A 14,067-nucleotide genomic window follows, 5' to 3' on the forward strand; every position below is an offset into this window, starting at 1 on the left:
GTCCAGGCGCCGTCCCGTCTGCCTCCGCCCCGGCCCGCTCCTCCGGTGGCCTCGCCGCCGACCGCGCCGACCTCCGCGCCCGTCCCCAGCGCCCTTCGACCACCCCGTCGTCGTTGCTCCCTCGCTGGCGCTTGAACTCCGGCGCCGCCGCCGCCTGGCAAGATCGGGAGGAGCCCGATCCCGTCCCGCTACTGTTGACCGCGCGTGCCACATGCGTGGGCCGCATCCCCCTCCAGCCCAGTGGGTCGCAGCCCAGCCTCCCTGGCCCAGCAACCCCCACCTCCGGCCCGCCTCATCCTCCATCATGTTGGGCCGAGCCCAGGGTGAGCAGCCCGTCTAAACCCCGCCCCGTGCGCGTTTTACTATTCGACGCATGTTCTGTTTTTTTTGGAAAAACTGCCAAGTCCCTGATATTTGCATATTCTGGTGCCCTGTTTGACATGCCATAACTTGCTGCATACTGCTCCGTTTCGTGCGTGTAATATGTCAAATTGTTCGTCTCAACGAGTACTTCATTTCATTCCATTGCATCATATTCATTTGAGTTCATCTTGATGCCTGAATCATCGTTGCAAGACTGCTTCATAATGTTTTCTGCTGTCTATTAACAGAACATGCTCTTTTGTCATTTTTTCCATGATTGATGTGTGCATCCTATGAGGTTGATGTCTACATGTGTTTTGATCTATATTATGTCTTCTTTACAGAGGTGCTTACCATGTATTTTTGTGATCAATGTGCTGACTAGCACAAGCTTGCAAACTAGGCATCGTGATGTTGCTGATTTTAGTCCCTGTTCTACTGTTATTTTGATTCCATGTAAACATGTTGCTACAGAGAGATCCATGCTTATTTTGAGATACTTCAGTAAGGATGTTTTGAACATATGGTTTTGCTCTATCCATTCATGCCCCTGTTTGCAATTATGGAGTAGTCTAGCATGTCATTTTCGTGCTCTACTTTTGCTTCAAAATGTTTCCTGGCAGATTGTTTACATGTTATTCAATTTGGCCAAGGTTGTTGTAGTTGATCCTTGCATGCTATGAACTTGCTCTTGACATTCTTAGCTTCACAAACATGCCTTCTTACTGTTTGTTGCCTTGCCATGCCATGTTTTGCTCTGTGGTGAGTGGTACAAGCTATAAAACATGCCTTCACAATTCTGTTCCTGCCATGTATGAATCTGTAATATAACTTGCTATGTTTACATGGGTGCCATCATATCTTCTGGTCCTTTTTGGCTTATGGTCAGTAAGGGACTTTTGATCTATGGATTTAGTAGATTCATGCCATGCCTTTGTTTGCCATGATAAGTTCCTGTAACATGTTGTTTGGTAGCTCTAAACATTGCAACCTGATGTTATTTTCTGCAAAGTCTGAACTGGTATTATTTGCAATCTTACCATGTGTGTTTGAGCATGTTCTAGTGATTTCTGGAGATAGCTCAGTATTCATGTTTTGTTATGCTTTACCTGTACATCATGCCCATGTCTTTTGTTTTCTTGTTGAGGTCGTGTAGCATGTTGTTTTGATGCTTGCAATATGCCTAGTTGCTATTTTGGGCAGATTGTTATGACTTGTATAGAGTGTATGTGTGGAACCGTTGCTCCATTTGAGTGTGCTCTATATGAAACTTGCTTAGAATTGCATGTAGTTTCATATTATCATGTTGCATCCATGTTTTGAGGTGTTTGCTTGATGTTTGGGTGCATTTTGCATCAATGCCATGTTTGACTTGTTTTGCTCATATCTTCTAGGCCGTAACTCCGAACTAAATGAACTTTATATGTAACTTGACTAGAATCTCGTGTAGATCATCTTGTTGCATCTTAACTCGCTCTTTAACAACTTGAACATAAGGTTTATTCAGATCTGGACCAACTTCGAAATTTGCATGTGAGGACTTACCGGAATTGTTATGTGTTGTTCCCGGCCTCATTTAAACTTGCCTTGATGTGTTGCTCTTGTTTGCATCATCTCTTGCCATGAGTAGCTTCATGTAGCCTTGTCATGCATCATGCTTGTTGTGCATCATGCCTTGTTCATGTGTGTTGTGTTTACCATGTTGTGTGCTTCTTTTCGATAGTTCCTGTTTCGTTGCGGTCGTGAGGATTCGTTCGTCTACGCTGGGTTCGTCTTCGTGGCTTCATCTTCTTCATGGACTCATTCTTCTTCCTTGTGGGATTTAAGGCAAGATGACCGCTACCCTGGATCTCATTACTATCATTGCTATGCTAGTTGCTTAGTTCTATCGCTTTGCTGCGCTACCTATCACCTGTTTTTCAAGCCCCCCAAATTGCCATGAACCTCTAACATTTGACACTATTCCTAGCAAACCATTGCTTGGCTATGTTACCGCTTTGCTCAGCCTCTCTTATAGTGTTGTTAGTTGCAGGTGAAGTTGAAGATTTCTTCATGGCGGACATGATTTTGGTTGGGATATCACAATATCTCTTATATTATTAATGCATCTATATACTTGGTAAAGGGTGGAAGGCTCGGCCTTATGCCTGGTGTTTTGTTCCACTTTTGCCGCGGTCGGGTGATTTATGGGACCCCCTTGACAGTTCGCTTTGAATAAAACTCCTCCAGCAAAGCCCAACATTGGTTTTACCATTTGCCTCACCACCACCTACATTTCCCTTGGGAGTAATTAACCTGAGGGTCATCTTTATTATAGCCCCCTGGGCCAGTGCTTGTCTAAGTGTTGGTCCGAACTAGAGCCCTTTGCAGCGCCCCCTCAGGGAAACTTGAGGTCTGGTTTTAGTTGTACGGATTGCTCATCCGGTGTTGCCCCTGAGAATGAGATATGTGCAGCTCCTATCGGATTGTCGGCGCATGGGGCGGCTTTGCTGGTCTTGTTTTACCATTGTCGAAATGTCTTGTAAACCGGGATTCCGAGTCTGATCGGGTCTTCCTGGGAGAACGTATATCCTTCGTTGATCGCGAGAGCTTATCATGGGCTAAGTTGGGACACCCCTGCAGGGTATAATCTTTCAAAAGCCGTGCCTGCGGTTATAGGCAGATGGGAATTTGTTAATGTCCGGTTCTAGATAACTTGACACCAGGTCCGAAGTAAAATGCATCAAGCGTGTGTGTAGCCGTGATGGTCTCTTCTCGGCGGAGTTCGGGAAGTGAACACGGTTTCTGGGTTATGTTTGATGTAAGTAGGAGTTCAGGATCACCTCTTGATCATTGCTAGCTTCACGACCATTTCGCTTGCTCTCTTCTCACTCTTATTTGCGTATGTTAGCCACCATATATGCTTAGTCGCTGCTGCATCCTCACCACTTTACCCCTTCCTTTCCCATTAAGCTTTCCTAGTCTTGATACCCATGGTAATGGGATTGCTGAGTCCTCGTGGCTCACAGATTACTACAACAACAGTTGCAGGTACAGGTTATGCGAGGATCATGACGCGAGAGCGATGCTTGCTTGCGTTGAGTTCTTCTTCTGCTTCTTCGATCAGGGGATAGGTTCCAGGTCGGCAGCCTGGGCTAGCGGGGTGGATGTCATTTGAGTTTCTGTTTATGTTTCATCCGTAGTCGGATGTTGCTCTTATGTATTGTGATGTTGTATTCGTGTGGCATTGTATGCCTCTTGTATGTATCCCCATCTAATATGTAATGTTGATGTAATGACATCCACCTTGCAAAAGCGTTTCAATATGCGGGTCTATCCTTGGTGGGACCTTCGAGTTCCTTTTGGATAGGGTCGCATATTGGGCGTGACAGGGCTCCTGTTGGTGCAGCAAACATTTACGCTTCTTACCCAGACTTATACGCAAGCTTGTTGGCATCAAATAGCTACACCAACATGCAAAGGAAAACCAAGCCAGGGAGGTAGCTCTTTGTTAGATCAAAGAGTGGATCAAGAAGACCAAGACAAACAATGTAGAAGAGCACCACCTTGGGAAGGCCTCCCTTGCCGGGCTGGAGAGCCTGGACTGGTCGAGGCTGCCCCAAGGGCAAGTCCAAGATTTCCCCATCAAGCTTGGTGGGTTCGCCAAGGGAGAATCTCCCCACCAAAGCGCCATCCTCCAGCGCTCCACCGCACCACAAAGAAAATCAGCTCTCAGCGTGGTGTCGAGCCCCCAAGTGATTAAGTGGCATCTACGAGGCACATGGCAGCCATTTAGAAGACAAATTACCTTCATATGACACCCATCTAGAGGCGTCTCAAGCAGATAAGCGCAAGATGATTAAGCGGCATGGTAGGCTATCTAATCATTAGATAAAGACTATTTTTTCCACTGTGGTCACCCCTTAAGCTATAAAAGGAGGTTCAAGGCAACCTAGCAAAGGATTCGGACCCTTGCATACTTGTACGCGCGTAGCTACTCTCCCAGAGGCCACCTTGCTGGGCTTGAGTGTTGCACGTTCATTGGGTTCCTCCATCAAATCCACCAAAGTAGGAGTAGGGTTGTACGCCTCACGGTGGCCCGAACCTTGGTAAAAATCTCCAGTGTCATCATTAGCGTGTTGTTTCATGTCCTCCACTCTTTGTGCAACGTGATCTTCCCCCTTGCTGAACTACAAGGGGCTGATGGCCCCATAGGTGATCGTGTTCCACCAGGACACCTAGCTAGGCATAAAACATAGATCCAGGTATTGTAATAGAAGTGAGGGAGATCATCCATGCTTATCTCATACTCCCTCCTCTCAGCAGCAAGATTTCTTTGTGGTAAGCAAAAAAATCAAAGGGCTAAATTTAATAGGGTAAGGGTCTATAAGATCAAGTTTGGGAGGAATAGGTTCCTCTTTTGGCCCTTTATAATATATAACTATCTCTTCATTGTAGACATTCCTTTGATTAAACTCCCGAAGTCTATATTTAAGCACAAACCCTAGTCCATTATTTTGTATAGCAAAATTATCATTGAGTTCAAACATTTTATCAATCATAACATTGGTAGGGACCTTTTCCCTTAGGTTTTCATTATAAGCGGCATAATTCGGAGAATATAATCTCATATTTTCTTCTTGATTAAAAAGGATCTCCTCTATGGGAGGACAACCACCATTAATATTATAATGAGAAAATATTTCACTAGCTTCTTTGATGATGAACCTAAACTCGTGTGCTAAAAATATGGTGGTGACACGCTTAACGGTAGGATCATGAATATTGGAAATTTCTAGTAAGAGCCTTTGTATGCACGGATGCATGTGAACAAATTGTCTTTAAAATTCAATAACAAACAAAGATATTGCATCAGCAAGGCTATTAGTTTTATTAAGAATTGACCCTCCTAGCATAGGTAACATACCGGCACAAGTAAAGAAATCTTGAATAACCCCTTTTCCAATAATATTACCACTACCTATACAGAGTTTTTTAGTGTGCACGATAGTAGGTTCTTCTTCATGAGGATAATTATTACCATAATCATCAAAGCTTCCATCAAGATTACCACTATCTTTTTCAACGATAACCTCCCTTGATTCAGACATGATGGCAAGAGGCCAATCTAGCACAAAAAGCAAACGAAAAGACAAACGGAAGAAGGGCGTATAAAAAGGCAAATATTTTTGTGTTTTTTTGAAAACGTTTTAGAAGTGGGGGAGAGGAAAATGAGAAAAAAATGGCAAAGATATGAGAGTCTATGATAGGTACTTGGTAGGCTTGATGTAGAACCTCCCCCGCAACGGTGCTAGAAATTCTTCCTACTACTTCTAGAGCCCGCGTTGATTTTTCCCTTGAAGAGGAAAGGGTGATGCAGCAAAGTAGAGATAAGTATTTACTCAGTTAAGAACCAAGGTATCAATCCAGTAGGAGGCACAAGCAAGTCTCCAATATATTCACCTGCACAAACTAACAAACACTTGCACACAACGCGGAAAAGGGTTTGTCAATCCCTTCAGGGTCACAAACAAGAGTGAGATCTAATATAGATAGGTATAATAGATAAATAAAAGAGCAAACTAAAGTAAATATAAATAAATCACAACAAGGTATTTTTGGGTTGTTTGGTTTATAGATCTAAAAATATAAGATGGAAAATAGACCCCGGGGCCATAGGTTTCACTAGAGGCTTCTCTCTTGAATAAAGCATACGATGGGTAAACAAATTACTGTTGAGCAAGTGATAGAAAAGTGCATAATTATGATGATATCTAAGGCAATGATCATGAATATAGGCATCACGTTCGTGACAAGTAGACCTGAACAATTCTGCACCTACTACTATTACTCCACACACCGACCGCTATACAACATGCATCTAGAGTATTAAGTTCATAAGAATGGAGTAACGCCTTAAGCAAGATGAAATGATGTAGAGGGATAAACTCAAGCAATATAATATAAACCTCATCTTTTTATCCTTGATGGCAACAATACAATACGTGCCTCGCTACCCCTTCTGTCACTGGGTGAGGACACCGCAAGATTGAACCCAAAAGTAAGCACCTCTCCCATTGCAAGAAAAACCAATCTAGTTGGCCAAACCAAACCGATAGTTCGAAGAGAAATACAAAGATATCTTAATCATGCATAAAGGAGTTCATAGAAGATTCAAATAATATTCATAGATAATCTAACCATAAATCCATAGTTCATCGGATCTCAACAAACGCACTAGAAAAGAAGATTACATCGAATAGATCTCCAAGAACATCAAGGAGAAGATTGTATTGAAGATACAAGATAGAGAAGAAGCCATCTAGGTACTAGCTATGGACCCTTAGGTCTGTGGTAAAGTACTCACACTTTATCGAAAGGGCGGCCAGGTTGATGTAGAGGCCCTCCGTGTTTTAATCCCCCTCTGGCAGGGTGCCAGAAAAGGCCCCAAGATGGGATCTCACGAGAAGAGGAGCTTGTGGCGACGGAAAAGTATTTTTGGTGTGCCTTCTGGTATATGGGGAATATTTGAGGATTTATAGTGTAGAGATTAGGTCAAGATGGTCTACAAGGGGCCCACAAGCCAGGGGCATGCCCCCACGGCTTGTGGGCGCCTCGTGGGTCTCCTGGCCTCCTCTCCAAGTCTCATGGGTTTCTTGTGGTCCAAGAAAAATCGCCGTAAAATTTTATTACGCTTGGACTCCATTTGATATTTTTTTTCTGTAAAATTCAAAAACAAGGAATAAACAGAAACTGGCACTAGGCTCTAGGTTAATAAGTTAGTCCCAAAAATAATATAAAACAACATATCAATGCATATAAAAGAACCAAAACAGATAATTTAATAGCATGGAACAATAAAAAATTATAGATACATTGGAGACATACCAAGCATTCCCAAGCTTAATTCCTGCCCGTCCTTGAGTAGGTAAATGATAAAAAACAATTTTTTGATGTGGAATGCTGCCTAACATAATTATCAATGCAATTTTCTTTATAGTGGAAAGATTATTCAGATCCATAAGATTCAAAACAAAAGTTTAATATTGACATAAAAACAATAATACTTCAAGCATACTAATTAAGCAATCATGTCTTCTCAAGATAACATAGCCGAAGAAAGTTATCCCTACAAAATCATATACTCTGGCTATGATCCATGTTCATCACACAAAGTATTTCATCATGCACAACCACGACAAGCCAAGCAATTGTTTCATACTTTTAGTGTTCTCAAACTTTTTCAACTTTCACGTAATACATGAGCGTGAGCCATGGATATAGCACTATAGGTGGAATAGAATATGGTGGTTGTGGAGAGGGCAAAAGGAAGGAGAAAGTCTCACATCAACTAAGCAAATTAATGGGATATGGAGATGCCCATCAATTGATATTGATGCAACTGAGTAGGGATTGCCATGCAACAGATGCACTTGAGCTATAAGTGTATGAAATCTCAAAAAGAAACTAAGTGGGTGTGCATCCAACTTGCTTGCTCATAAAGACCTAGGGCAATTTGAGAAAGCCCATCATCGGAATATACAAGCCAAGTTCTATAATGAAAAATTCTCACTAGTATATGAAAGTGATAAAATAAGAGACTCTCTATCATGAAGAACATGGTGCTATTTTGAAGCACAAGTGTGGAAAAAGGATAGTAACATTGTCTATTCTCTCTTTTTCTCTCATTTTTTGTTTGGGCTTCTTTGGACTGTCTTTTTTTATTTGGGCTTCTTTCGCCTCTTTCTTATTTGGGCTTCTTTGGCCTCTTTTATTTTCTTAAAGTCCGGAGACTCATCCCAACTTGTGAGGGAATCATAGCTTCCATCATCCTTTCCTCACATGGGACAATGCTCTAATAATGATGATCATCACACCTTTATTTACTTACAACTCAAGAATTACAACTCGTTACTAGAACAAAGATATGACTCTATATGAATGCCTCATGCATATGAGAACAATATGACAACGGTGGAAGTTGCATGGCAATATATCTCGGAATGGCTATGTAAATGCCATAATAGGTAGGTATGGTGTCTGTTTTGAGGAAGAGTATACCGCATGTGGTCAAGCAAATAGTAGTGTCACCAAAAGGTACGCCTACTGACACAACTTGGGAGAAACCTCCTATGGGATGGGCAAAGTGAAACGTGGGTGTATCTTATGTCCATGGCGAGAATACATGTAGCGATCACGATCCCAATGGACCGAAGTCTCTATGCTTAAGTGTCATTGTTGGATCAGTAATGCTGACACACACAGTACTCAAGGAATTATAACGGAGTTCAATCACACACTTTTTACATCGGGTCCTCATAAAGAGTATGATTACACAAAAATATCATGGATGAAGGCCATCTACACTAAATAACTGCGGAAGCTTCGAAGGTAAATGAGTCCATCAACTCCAACGGCATAGCTGAGTGCAAGACAATGACCTATCGCACCTTATTCATCGTCTGAGTAGTCTGCAACATGAGACATTGCAGCCGCGTAGGTCAGCACATTGAATATGATGGCAGAGTTACACTATAAAGCAATGGATGCAAGAACCATATCTACATGCAATATTTGGCTAGTGGAGGCTCTACGTTTATGATTTTTGCATAAAGCTAGTTTTGCCCTACAACAAAGGAATAAATTTATTTAAACTACTCCCAAGTTGTACCAATATTCAAGAATGTTCCTCCAACTCAAATCCCAATGAAACAAGTATCAAGATTAAACCCAATTCAATTAATTAAAGAGTGATGAGATCAACAATAATATCCAATTCAGATACTCAAGATGTCCTTAACCAGGGACACGACTAACCATGATTAGTTTATACACTATGCATAGGTTGCGCACTTTTCCCCAGAAGACTCGACCGCATCCATGATCGGAAGATCGAGACATAGTCTTTCTGAAGCATTAACTCTCCTACTCTGGGCAGCCGGTACACCTACTTTCCCCTACATCGGCTAGTCCACCTCTTCGAGAGCTCATACAACTTACTCAACTATGCCAGATCCCATAATGGCTTGTGGCTGCACACGGTAGTTTCTAGGCATGAAATATCATATGATCCCTTTGAGCCTGGGTGGCGAACCGAGGAAAAATCACATGGGTACTCCGGGATTTCCCTAATGGACAAACACTGGATTCTCCAGGTGCCCCAACCAATCCACCCAGATGTGTATTAAAGTTGCCACCTTAATCTTATCCACAATTATTAACTCTCATAACTTCCATGTGAATCACAATCCAATCCCAATCTACGAGCATGGCTAAGCAATAATAGAGCATAACATATATTCCCGGGGTGATCAAAAGGTATTAAGTTCGAACCTCAAATACTAGAACCAAACCACATGTTCCCAATCCTACTCATGCAAATATTTGAGGGGCAACACTAATGCACAGTAAAAACTTGGTATAGAAGAGTATGATCAACGTGTAACTTGCCTTGCTATTGATCTGCAAACTCTAGAGATTCGTGGTAACAAGCTTCGCACTCCGGGTAATCTAGCATAGACAAACAGTAGCATACATAAGCAATCACTCAAACGAAACAGAGAGATATCGAGAAAAGATCCAAATAAAACACGAAACAAACAAAAACTAAACTAAATAGAAAACAAAACCTAACAGCATTATTTCTAGTGAATTATATCTTAATAGTAGGTACATGTGATTAGCTACGATTTGCAAAAAGAATCAACTCAAACAGAGTTACGAAACTCAAGGTACGAACGAAACAAGATCAATTACTAATCTGAACTAAATTCAAATTTTAAGTTTTCAAAATCATCTTCAAGTTGGTTAACTGGAAAGAAGAGACCGTTATGAAGATTTAGGCATTGGTTTCACATAATTTGGGTAAACGAGCAAAAAAGTTACGCTAGTTTTAAGATCAGGGGCAAAATCGCAAGAAAACTATTCAGGGATAGGTCCCTGGCCAAAAATAAAACTAAAAAGAAAAATCTACAGAAGGAACGTTCGCTAACAGAACTAAATGAATGAAAAATGTTCACTAACAGATCTAAACGAATGAATGTTTGTTAATTAAACTAATGTAATAAAAATAAACCGTTTTAAACTAAACCAAGAAAAACCTAAAAAAACCTGGGCGCTTTACAGCGGTTATACCGGTTCGCGACAGAAAACCGGTGGCGGCGGCGGATCAGATCTGACGTCAGCGTCGGCAAGGTGGCGGTGTCGGGCGAGGCGGCGGTGGCTCCTGGCGATGCGGCGCGGGGGCAGCAGCTAGCAGCAACGGCGGCGGCGCTAGGCGGCAGCGCTAGCGGGCGGGGCCGCGAGGTGGCGGCTCGGGTGGCGGCGTGAGCGAGTGGCTACGGTGGCACGGAGGCGGCGGTGCGAGGCGAGGCAAGGAGAGGAGGAGGCCGGGGTGCTCCTTTTAAAGGGGCCCTGGAGCGGCGGCGCGATGCGGAGTCCGCCGGCGTGTCAGGGTTGAACTCCCTTGAGCGGGGAAGGCGGCGGTGCTAGTGTGTCGGCTGGGCCTTTGGCCCAGTTTGGTCCGAAAGAAGTTTGTTTAAATAATTTCACCGCAAAGGAAAAAATCATAAAATAAATTCTAAAAATTCCAGAAACAATTTTCAGCGTCCAAACCTAATATTTAGGACAAGATGAACATTTTTCTGGACTAAAATGCAATTTTAAAAAGTGCATGTTTTTCTCTAATTCAAATAAAATAGCAAATAAAATAAAAATAAAATAATAATTTGATTTGAAAATTTCTTCTCCAATATTTCTCTTCTGTTGAAGAAGTCATATTATCTTCTCTCACTTATTTTTATTGTTGGAAAATAGTTGGAGAGAAATGTTAAAATCAAATTGATCCTCTTTTCAAATTTGACTAAATTCAGATATGAAAATTTTGTGAAACCTCCAACTCTCTCCTTGGGTCCTTGAGTTGCTTAAGATTTCTAGGATCGCAACCAAAATTTAATAAAATTATGATATGCATATGATGATGTATGTATAACATCCAAATTGAAAATATAGGGGGTGCAGGCATGGTACTAAGGGATGACACAAGGGACATCATCTTCTCTTCATGTCGCTTCCTTCAATGATGTCTCTCCCCGATGGAGGCAGAAATGGCAGCGTGTCTCGAGGGCACGTCCCTGGCAATTCAACGAATGGAGAAGTCCCTTACCATTGAGCTACATTGGAAGGCAGGAGTGGATGCCCTGATGGATAGTAGCGTCAACACATCCTCACTGGCGAGCTTGGTGGAGGAGATGAACAGGGTCGTGCATGGCATCTGGAGGCATAGTTTGCCCACGTCCGGAGATCAGCCAACAGTGTTGTGCACATGTAGCTCATAGAGGACGAACCACCTAGTGTACGATAGTGTGGCTGGGCTCTGGGCCTGATGATCTTTATCATGTTTGTGAAAATGAGTGCAACACCATTCCTTAATTAATACATTCTCGTTTCACCCACAAAAAATAGACTTTTTCATATATCTATCAACTATGATTAGTTATTTAACTGAATCGGTGGATGTATGTTTCTGACTTTTAGGAGATTTTCCAGGATATTTTCATACTTCTGATTATGATTTCTGTTTTTGTTTTTGGATGTGTTTATCTGGCGAACGTTACCTAGGGTTGAATTGCAAAATTACCATGCATTTTTTAGGGAAATGTCATGGACAGCTGGTGAAATTTTCATGTATTGGAAATAATTGCCAACTTTTTATATGTCGTGTACTGGATCCAATGGTTGTGGAGGCATTCGTTGGGATTGCCTTCCCAGTGAAGGTTCGCCCATTAGCATTTCCATTGTTTTTATATATAGGGGCATTATCAAGAGTCAAATTCCCAATACAATTGAAAGATTCTTGTATATGTTCTTTTCCCATAATGTTCCCTTGCCCCAAAACAAAAGTTTTGGCATCTAGATTGGCAGATCGTCCAATTTTAGGAGTTAGGCCATCGTATGTTTTTGCCATACCAAACTTACTCATGGTGACAAGTTCAAGCAAGTAAGAGATCTGACTAGAAAAATGGCGAATGAAAAAGAGGACAAATAAAACGACAAACTTTTGTGAAGTGGGGGAGATGAAAACAAGAGGCAAATGGAAAATAATGTAAATTGCAAGGAGATAAATTTGTGACTAGGAACCTGATAGATGTTGATGATGTCTCCCCGGCAACGTAAGGATTTCCCGAAAGAGGAAGGCATGATGCAACACAGCTACGGTAGGTATTTCCATCAGTTATGAAACCAAGATATCAATCCAGTAGGAGATTCAAGAAACACTATGTTAACGGTACCTGCACACAAAGAACAAATACTTGCAACCCTACGCATATAAGGGGTTGTCAATCCCTTCTTCTGGTAACGACGCCAGAAATTGTCAAGTTGACGGGATAAAATTGTGATAGATTGGACAAATAGATCTCGAATAAACGTGAAATAAAATAAATAAAGAAAAAGTGCAGCAAGGTATTTTGGTTTTTTTGGAATAATAGATCTGAAAATAAAAGTGAATAAAAATAGATCTCGAAGGAAAATATGATAAAGAATAGACCCGGGGGCCGTAGATTTCACTAGTTGCTTCTCTCAAGAAAAATAGCATATTGTGGGTAAACAAATTACTCTTGTGAAATTGATAGAACTTCAAATAATTATGACGATATCCAGGCAATGATCATTATATAGGCATCATGTCCAAGATTAGTAGACCGACTCCTGCCTGGATCTACTACTAATACTCCACACATCGACCGCTATGCAGCATGCATCTAGTGTATTAAGTTCATGGGGAAACGGAGTAATGCAAGAAGAACGATGACATGATGTAGACAAGATCTATTCATGTAGGAATAGACCCCATCTTGTTATCCTTAATAGCAATGATACATACATGTCATGTCCCCTTATCTCACTGGGATGGATCACCGTAAGATCAAACCCACCACAAAGCACCTCTTCCCATGGCAAGAAAAATCGATCTAGTCGGCCTAACTAAACCAAAGATTCAAAGAAGAAATACAAGGTTATAAGTAATCATGCATATAAGAGAACAAAAGAAGAATCAAATAACTTTCATGGATAAAATAGATCTGATCATAAATTCAAAGTTCATCGGATCCCAACAAACACACCATAAAAAGAGTTACATCAAATAGATCTCCGGGAGACCATTGTATTGAGAATCAAAAGAGAGAGAGGGGAAGCCATCTAGCTACTAACTATGGACCCGAAGGTCTAAAATGAACTACTCACGCATCATCAGAAAGGCAGAGGATGATGAACCCCTCCGTGATGGTGTCTAGATTGGATCTGGTGGTTCTGGAACTTGCGACGGCTGAAATTATGATTCGTCAACTCTCCTAGGGTTTCTGGATTTTCGGGTTATTTATAGAGCAAAGAGGCGGTGTAGGAGGCCACCAAGGTGGGCACAACCCACCAGGGCACGCCTGGGCCCCCAGGTGCGCCAAGGTGGGTTGTGACCCCCTCGAGGCACCCCTCTAGTACTTCTTCGGCCCATCTTGTGTCTTCTGGTCCAAAAATAATCTCCCAAAAGTTTCACTGTGTTTGGACTCTGTTTGGTATTGATTTTCTATGAAGTAAAAAACAAGAAAAAAACAGCAACTGGCATTGGGCACTATGTCAGTAGGTTAGTCCCAAAAAATAATATAAAGTTGCTATAAAATGATTATAAAACATCCAAGAATGATAATATAACAACATGGAACAATCAAA

The sequence above is a fragment of the Triticum dicoccoides genome, chromosome 7B (genome assembly GCF_002162155.2).
Source record: "Triticum dicoccoides isolate Atlit2015 ecotype Zavitan chromosome 7B, WEW_v2.0, whole genome shotgun sequence".
Lineage (NCBI taxonomy): Eukaryota > Viridiplantae > Streptophyta > Magnoliopsida > Poales > Poaceae > Triticum > Triticum dicoccoides.